General features: G+C 41.3%; 2 protein-coding genes across 2 annotated transcripts in view; both read right to left on the bottom strand.

The window, feature by feature from the left end:
- LOC117385933 (deleted in malignant brain tumors 1 protein-like) overlaps nucleotides 1-9,078 on the bottom strand; it is a 434,825-nt gene that overhangs the window by 81,892 nt on the left and 343,855 nt on the right. The gene's annotated exons all lie outside the window — the stretch shown is intronic.
- Nucleotides 1-9,078, bottom strand: part of trpc5a (transient receptor potential cation channel, subfamily C, member 5a) — a 62,410-nt gene that overhangs the window by 37,202 nt on the left and 16,130 nt on the right. The window lies entirely within an intron of this gene.

The raw sequence follows: 9,078 nt of genomic DNA, 5'->3' as shown, positions 1-9,078 counted from the left end.
TTTTTGATTCTTTTGACATCAGTTGATATAAACAGAGTGATTATTCTGAGTCGTGTCGTCTGATCGTTCCTGTTCGTTTTAAATCCTCGTGTTCGTCTTTAAGTCTCAGACTGAACGTGTGAAGTGACTTTGTATAATTCAAACTCGGGCCCCGGGGCCGAGGTCTGACGCCTTCAACAGATTTTAATATTTCACTGCATCATTAAAGTTTACAGGCTCATTTCACTCACTTCATTCACTTTAAAACAGGACGGACACAGAGAGACGTTAAAGAGGAGGTATTAAAGAGGAGGTATAACACGACTGTGAGTATTAAAGAGGAGGTATAACATGACTGTGGGTATTAAATAGGAGGTATTAAAGAGGAGGTTTTAAGAGGAGGTATTAAAGAGGAGGTATTAAAGAGGAGGTTTTAAGAGGAGGTATTAAAGAGGAGGTATTAAAGAGGAGGTATAACATGACTGTGGGTATTAAAGAGGAGGTATTAAAGAGGAGGTATAACACGACTGTGGTTATTAAAGAGGAGGTATTAAAGAGGAGGTATTAAAGAGGAGGTATTACATGACGTGATTGATAAAAGTTCCGTAGTGCAGCTTTTCACAGTAGATCATCCACATTTTACATAAAAGTCCATAAAAAGAAAAAACTCAACCAGAAGTGACAGAGGAGTCAAAAGTTTTACTAGTAGTAATTGTAACGTTACTTCAAACTATTATTACTTTTTTACATACAAAGTAGTGGTAAGAGTAAAAAAGTATTTGGGAAAAGTACTACTCAAGTAAAAGTAACTTAAAAAGTAACTGTCAGGACATAACGACGTCAGCGCAGTTTTCTAACGAGGAAGTCAGTGGATTTGTTTGTTTTATGAAGTGATTTTAGATGAGTATTTTGATGTAAAGAGTACTCAAGTAGTAGTAAAAGTACGCTGAGATAAAGTACCTCTGCGTTCAGCCGTGTGCGTCGTGTTCAGTTCATTTACTCACAAAAAAAAAAAACACTATTCAAACACGGACTCTTTATTTTGTGCTAACACCAAACACATTAGAGGGACGAGCATAAAGGGGCGGGGTCACAGAGGTCAGCGTTAGCGTTAGCATTAGCATTAGCGTTAGCGTAACAGCAGATGAAAAGAGCAGAGGACAGAGGACAGAGGAGTGATGAGGAGAAACAAATATACAGATGAAAAAAATGTGTTTATGTTTATTTAAGTGCAGCGTCGTCACAGTTATAACATTTAAAACTATTTTATTTTTTTTGTGATCGAATTTTTATTCAAGTATCATCAACTACAATCGATTATATTTTTCCCCTTTTCAACCTCCTGATAATAATAATAATAATAATAATAATAATAAACCATCTCCTGCACTCAGAGGATTATTTTTTATCTCCAAACTCAATTTAACAATCACTGACCTCGTGTTTTACTCTCAGGCCTCACAGCCGCCCCCAAAAAAAAACTGAGATACGTCGTTAGGCGTCAGTTCGACCTCTGACTGTGAGTATTTCTCTGTCGTATCGAGACTTGAGCTGGAGTTTTCTGCTGCTCAGACGAACAGAGAAAAAGACAAAAACAGGCTTTACTGCTCAAACTTATGAGCCAAAATCGACATCTAAATATATTACATATCCTTTTTTAAAATATATTTATTTATATTTATATATTTTTTTTATGTATTTACTTATTTTTTAGGTATTTATTTTATTTATTTATTTATTTGTATGTATTTAGTCTTTTTTATGTATTTACTTATTTTTAATTTTTTTATGTATGTATTTATTTTATTTATTTATTTTTATGTATTTATTTTTTTATGTATAGTTCATTATAAATATTTATTTATTTTTTAAATGTATTTATTTATGTATTTATTTATATTTTTAATTTTTTAATGTATTTACTTATTTTTTTATGTATTTATTTTATTTATTTTTATGTATTTATTTTTTATGTATAGTTCATTATGAATATTTATTTATTTTTTAATGTATTTATTTATATTTTTTTATTTATTTTTATGTATTTACTTAATTTTTTATGTATGTATTTATTTTATTTATTTTTAATGTATTTTTTTTATATATATAGTTCATTATGAATATGTCTAATGTAATTTCCGTGACGTATTTTGATGGAGGAAATTTGCAGTGACTGTGAAGAAGGAAATCAAACCTGAACTAGATTATTTTCAGCACATTTCAAACTCAATTTCAATACTAAAGAACCAGCTCGATATTCAATACCAATACCGAGGAGGAGGAGGAGGAGGAGGAGGAGGAGGAGGAGGAGGAGGAGGAGGAGGAGGAGGAGGAGGAGGAGGAGGAGGAGGAGGAGGAGGAGGAGGAGGAGGAGGAGGAGGAGGAGGAGGAGGAGGAGGAGGAGGAGGAGGAGGAGGAGGAGGAGGAGGAGGAGGAGGAGGACGACGACGACGACGACGACGACGACGACGACGACGACGACGACGACGACGACGACGACGACGACGACGACGACGACGACGACGACGACGACGACGACGACGACGACGACGACGACGACGACGACGACGACGACGACGACGACGACGACGACGACGACGACGACGACGACGACGACGACGACGACGACGACGACGACGACGACGACGACGACGACGACGACGACGACGACGACGACGACGACGACGACGACGACGACGACGACGACGACGACGACGACGACGACGACGACGACGACGACGACGACGACGACGACGACGACGACGACGACGACGACGACGACGACGACGACGACGACGACGACGACGACGACGACGACGACGACGACGACGACGACGACGACGACGACGACGACGACGACGACGACGACGACGACGAAAAAACTTAAATCGGCAGTAAATGTTAAACGGTCATATTTTTATACATCGCTTTACGTCAACGAACCACTCACGAGGCGGGTTAAGTGTCTTGCCCAACGACACGACGACAGCGTTCATCTGTGAGAGCTGGAATCGCACCGTCCACCTGTCTGTCAACGGGCAAACACTCTACCGACTGAGCCACCGTCGCCAAATCAATACAAACAAACAGACAGACGCGCTATGAAAAAAAAAAAAGTACTTTAGCACAATTTAACTTTAATTATCTCAAGCGGGCGCAACAGACGCCACGAGGTCACGGTCCCAGGTCAGATCCGCGGAGAGGCGAGCCCACGTACACTTAGAATGCAAGGAGGTATTTTTGAGCCGCCGCTTCGGTCTAATCCTAACGGCGCTTCTGTTCTTTTTTTAGACTCAAAACAATGCCGTCCGCAGCCAATTAAAGCGGAAATACTGTAGAATCTGCACACGAGACGAGCCGGGGCCGCGGAGAAGTGAGTTTATTTTAATTAGATCCTCCCCGTCCACGTCTCTAAACACAACCAAAGAAAAGGTGACCAAAAGAGAAGCTTTAATGAGAACGGAGACACTTCTGAGCCGCGCGTTTGTCACACGGCGTTTAAACGTCACGGATAAGTCTGAGCTAATCAGGTTAATACGATGAAGGGAGGAAAACTCTGAGAGCGCCATCGTCTGGAGGAACGGAGCGCTGAAGGTCAGATCTGTGTTGGAACGCACACTACGGAACTTTTCTGGTAGAGGTCGTCTCCGGGGAGTCGGCGTCGCTTTGTTTGGAAGGAAGACTGGAAAAAAAAGAACAACTCAAAATATCAAAAAATAACAAACACTTAGAAAAAAAAAAAAATTAAAAATTAAAAAAAAATTAAAAATAAACTAAAAAAACAAAAAACAAAAACAAAATTAAAATATAATAATAATAATAATAATAATAATAATAATAATAATAATAATAATAATAACAAAAAAACTAACTCAAAATAACAAAAAAAACAAACACTTAGAAAAAAATAAAAAACACCTTTAAAAATAAACTCAAATAAAATTATAAAATAAAATAAACTTAAAATATAATAATAATAATAATAATTAAAACTAGGTGCCTCGTACACCTCCGCTTTAAATCGGGTTAAATCGCAGCGGACGCACCAAAGCACAAAGCCTTTATGGACTTTTTCTACACAGTGACTCACATTTATGTAAAAAGAGTCTCGTCTTGGAGCGCGTTACGACGGCGTTAGCATATTTTTTTTACGTAACACGCTAATGCTAACGCTTAAATGTGTTTGTGTGTGTGTCCTCAGAGCTTTAGAACATCCATGTCTCTACAGCCGTGTTTATGCGCCCTGTGAAAATATGCATGAGCTCCATCAATATTTAACCAGGACAGTGACAGAAAGAAACAGGCCTGACAGATCCCGGAGCGTCCCGCGTTAGCCTCTCGCGCTGCTACGTGGAGAAAATGAAGGACAAACACGAGTAAACGCTCACACCTGCTCTAAGCGACGAGGCTCAGTGTTTAATGTTTGAACAGAAGCAGAAGAAGAAGAAGAAGAAGAAGTGTGGATATTCTGCAAAATCAATGTTTTTCTGAGTTTCCTGCGTTGTTCCTTCATCCAAAAAACAAACTTTACGAGGTTTTAGATGTCGTTAAGGTTAAGTGTCTTGCCCAAGTACACAACAATTCAACAGGATTCATCTGTGGGAGCTGGAATCGCACCACCGACCTGTGACATTTATGTCCCAGGCGGGATTCGAACCGGCAACCTTCAGATCAGTGGACAAACGCTCTACCAACTGTCGCCAACCTATAACAACACAAAGGAAACAAGCTAACGGCGGACCCGCTACCGGAAAATTTGCGTAGTGCACCTTTAACTATCTCCATGGAGACAAGCAGGCGACGCCACGAGGTCATAGTTACAGGTTGGATCTGTGGAGAGGCGAGTCCATGTACAGTAAGAATGCAGAAGGTGTTTTTGAGCCGTAGCTTCGGTCTAATCTTAATCATGGTCGTCGCCTTCTGCAGCGCTCTGAAGGGGGAGTGACTTAGCTATCTCCATGGAGACAAGCGGGCAACGCCACGAGGTCGTAGTTACAGGTTAGGTCTGTGGAGAGGCGAGCGCATGTACAGTAAGAACGCAGAAGGTGTTTTTGAGCCACAGCTTCGGTTTAATCTTAATCTTAATCGTCATCTTCTGCAGCGCTCTGAAGGGGGAGTGACTTAGCATCGGGAGAAAGTGAAACTAATGTTAACGCGTAGTTTTTTTAAAAAAGTGATATAAATTGTGTAAAACGACAGGACTTACATAACTTCCCGTAAAACGACGCCAGCGCTAATCGTAACACACCGCACGTCGCTAACCCCCGCACTGATGTTCTAACTCCGCCTCTAACGCCCCCCGCTGTCCCTCCGCTCAAGGTCATCCCCCGTCGTCTTTAAGCTATAACTCGTCCGCTAACGTCTTCTCTGTTATTTATTCCATACGGGACGCGAGCGGCGGTATACGGAAGCGAGCGTGAGATTTACGACGGGGCCGCTGTCAGTGAAGGCAACGCCGTAAAAAAAATAAATAAATAAATAAAAAAACTCCACACGATCAGGAGGTGACTTTGAGGAGACAAACGCGCGATGATGGGTCTTCATTTACAAAACGCGATCGAGTTACGCTACGGTCCACGGGTTTTTCAAGGGAAGAGACATTATAAGAGTTAGCATAGCGGTTAGCGAGTCCAAAGTCAAAATTCGACTTGCAGCGACCAGATTTTCAACATTTAAACTGAAACAGACTGGACCTGGGAGGTTTGTAATAGGTTTGTCATGATATTTACTACTACTACTATTACTTTTCTTCGCAAAACTGTGTATTTTTGTGTATTTTTGTTGTAATTTGATCAGATTTGAGCTGCAGAGCGGAGAATAAGTCACTTTTATGGCTAATTACCGTCTCATTCTGCTGTTTATTCGCTGCAGCTCGTGTCTTTTAATGAAACAGAGGGACGCCAGGGACATTTCTTGTATGAAACTGGGACAAATCACTGGTTTTGGACGTATCTGCCGGGACAGGGGACGCAGGGCTCTGAACTGAGACTGTCCCGGGTCAATAAACATGGTCAAAAGTCCTCAAAATGGCGCCCCAACCTGTAAGTTTACACAATGTTCAGAAGCCAGATTGGAGTTTTGCCGTGACGCTAAAGCTACACAACAACAACTAGCATGCTAACCTCAAGACTCAACAACAAATTTACAGGTAGAAGAGTTTGTGGAGCCGTCTATAGCAAATAATATACATTTTCAAGGCTTAAAAGTCCTCAAAATGGCGCCCGTAACCCATAACATAATAATTTGATGACGTCTTCCTCCATTATTTTTCTTATAAAAGCTCGTAAAAGTCGCTATATCGGATTTTTACCGTCCTAAAAACACGAAAAACAGTTTGCAGTGGTCCGTAGTCACTCCTCACTGACTTTATGCATCAGAACATCCTCATTACTCACCATGATGAGTTTATAAACACTTTACACAACTTTCAGAGGCCAGAGCGGAGTTTTGCCGTGACGCTAAAGCTACACAACAACAACTAGCATGCTAACCTCAAGACTCAACACCGAATTTACAGGTTTGTGGAGCTGTCTAGCAAATAACACGTCTTTTCAAGCGTCAAAAGTCCTCAAAATGGCGCCCGTAGCCGGAAAAACAAATGAGACTGAATATTTTGTGGATGTGGTTTTGCTAAATGTGTTTACAGCGCACAGAACATCACACATTTTTTGTAATAATGCCGGTATCAAACTGTCACTAGAAAAAAAAACACATCTCAAAATGTCCGAGGTAATATTTCAGCAGCTCCGACTTCCCCCTCCCCGGACACTTCCTCGTGCTTGTGTAATCTAATAACACAGAGTCTCGGTGGAGCGTGTCCGTCTCCGTGTCCCTGTCGGCGCCAGCTCATTTCTTGCGCTTGTGAGTCTGGCCTTTCCTAAAATAATGTTCTGGTCTCATCAGAAAAAAAAACAAAACAAAACACATCAGAAGCAGCAGCATCAAAACAGTTTCAGTTTCAAAGCTGCGCTGCTCAAAGGCACAACGGCAGACACGCTGTAAACTGCTCACTCTGTTCATCTGGTTTGATAGTTTTTAATAGTTTTTGTTTCACGTGAAAGGGCCAGAGAATGACGACAGCGCGGTCAAATCTGCAGTCGGACAGTTTCACAAGTCGCTAACGGGAGGCACCGCTCCGTCTGAAGCGTCGTTACTCAAGTTTGGTTTAAATCTGAGCTTCGTTTTAACACAATCATGACCAGAAAGAACGGATTTAAGTGGAACTAGGACAGGTGAGCTGATTTGTGATGTTAAACAAGACCTCCTCAAACCCCAGCTAGCGTTAGCATTAGCATTAGCATTAGCCAACAGTTTTTCAGTTTGTCGCTCTAAACTCTAAAACACTCTGTGGGGAAGCTGGCCCGAGTGATCAAAATAGGAGGCAGACTCAAAAGAAGTCCCATTAGACACATTTATTCCCGTGCAGTGATACCGTGAACACAAAAATAATACATACTTACAAAAATTAACGGGGCTCAACGAAAACTTAAGCAACCAAACTTAAACAACTGAAACAAAAGCCACGTGTGCCCTGGCTACACTGGTGTTCTTCATCTGCCTAATTACCCAGGCTAAAATACGGAAGCCCCTCCCCCGGTCTACTCCATCTCTTGTCCAGGGGGCGGTGGGAGTATCATAAACGCTCTGTTCCATAAAACATCTCTCAGGCCCAAGTCCCTTTACTAAAAGTGTTTAACTAAATAAACTATAAACACTTAGTTCATGAAACGAAAATACACAAGACATTAACACAAAGAAATAAACAAACTTAAGCCAGTTTTTCCCCCTCCACATGGTCCGGCCCATGACCCCACTCAAGTCTATAAAATGGCTGACATAGGCCACGCCCCCTCTTTGTCTGGACCATGTGGAGATGCAGGTAAGAGGATTATTGAACTGAACTGACACATTTAACTAAATAAAATATATTTAACTAACAAATGTGTGGTGATTTAACTGATTACAACTAAACAAAACAAACCTGGGATAGTTCTATTTAGTTTAGTATTGAAGTTATAGAAAATGAACAGACGTGTGCACAAACCAAATCATAATACTATTAAAGGGACAAAGGCCCACTTTGTCACAATAACCAAGAGCTCGGACCGATCGCAAAACATGATTTAAACGTGATTTTTAATGTGTGCAATGTGTCACCGTGGTAACTGCTGAAAACTCCGCCGTAGACATACATGCAGTTCACGATGTCAGTGTTAAAGGTGAACTATGTGAGGATATGTGAAGCGTCTCTTTAGTCTCCTCTGGTCTGTATCGGTCAGTTCTGTCGCTCTGAGTTGTCCGTGTGAGTCGTGTCCATGTCCCTCTGTCGTCCACAAAGACAAAAGTCACATTTGTAACTGGACTAAAGTTCCAGAGAAGACGTTTGGGAGGAGCTAACGACGCTGAAGCTAACGACGCTGAAGCTAACGACGCTGAAGCTAACGACGCTGAAGCTAACGACGCTGAAGCTAACACACCTGCTAGTTTCCGTCTGTTATTGATCAGAGTCTGCTGCTGTGAATTTGGGCTTTACCTAAATACATTGAACTGAGCCTATGTGTTTACAATAGTGCGAGCCAGTATGCTAATAGCCAGTATGCTAATAGCCAGTATGCTAATAGCCAGTATGCTAATAGCCAGTATGCTAACAGGTGTGAGAGCCTGAACTATTATGCAAAATATGTCTCAGGTACAGTTCACACTTGATGTAGTTTAGCAGACCTAGCTAACAAACAAACTGTAAACCAGGGGTGTCCAAACTAAGGCCCGGGGGCCAAATGCGGCCCTCAGACCTATTTTTATTGGCCCTCAAGCCTTCAATTGAACTGGCCCAATTGATCAAAATCAGTACTTTTTATGACAGATTTGATTAATCCATTAATATAACATAAATAACATCACGTTTCATTGTCCTACAGACCTGATATTAATATTTAAAGTTTTATTTAAAGTGTGAAGCCAAAACTGTGTTAAATGAACCGTCTGAATTATCCACTGACCCCTGGCCTCTGTGTCAAATGTTTTTCAAGATATGGCCCTCGGTGAAAAGAGTTTGGTCGCCTGCTGTAAACAAACAGGTGTGTTAGCTTTAGCGCCGTT

Source organism: Periophthalmus magnuspinnatus, chromosome 18 (assembly GCF_009829125.3).
Source record: "Periophthalmus magnuspinnatus isolate fPerMag1 chromosome 18, fPerMag1.2.pri, whole genome shotgun sequence".
Lineage (NCBI taxonomy): Eukaryota > Metazoa > Chordata > Actinopteri > Gobiiformes > Gobiidae > Periophthalmus > Periophthalmus magnuspinnatus.
Note: the sequence above shows the minus strand (reverse complement) of the source record. Positions and strands in the feature narration are given on the sequence as shown.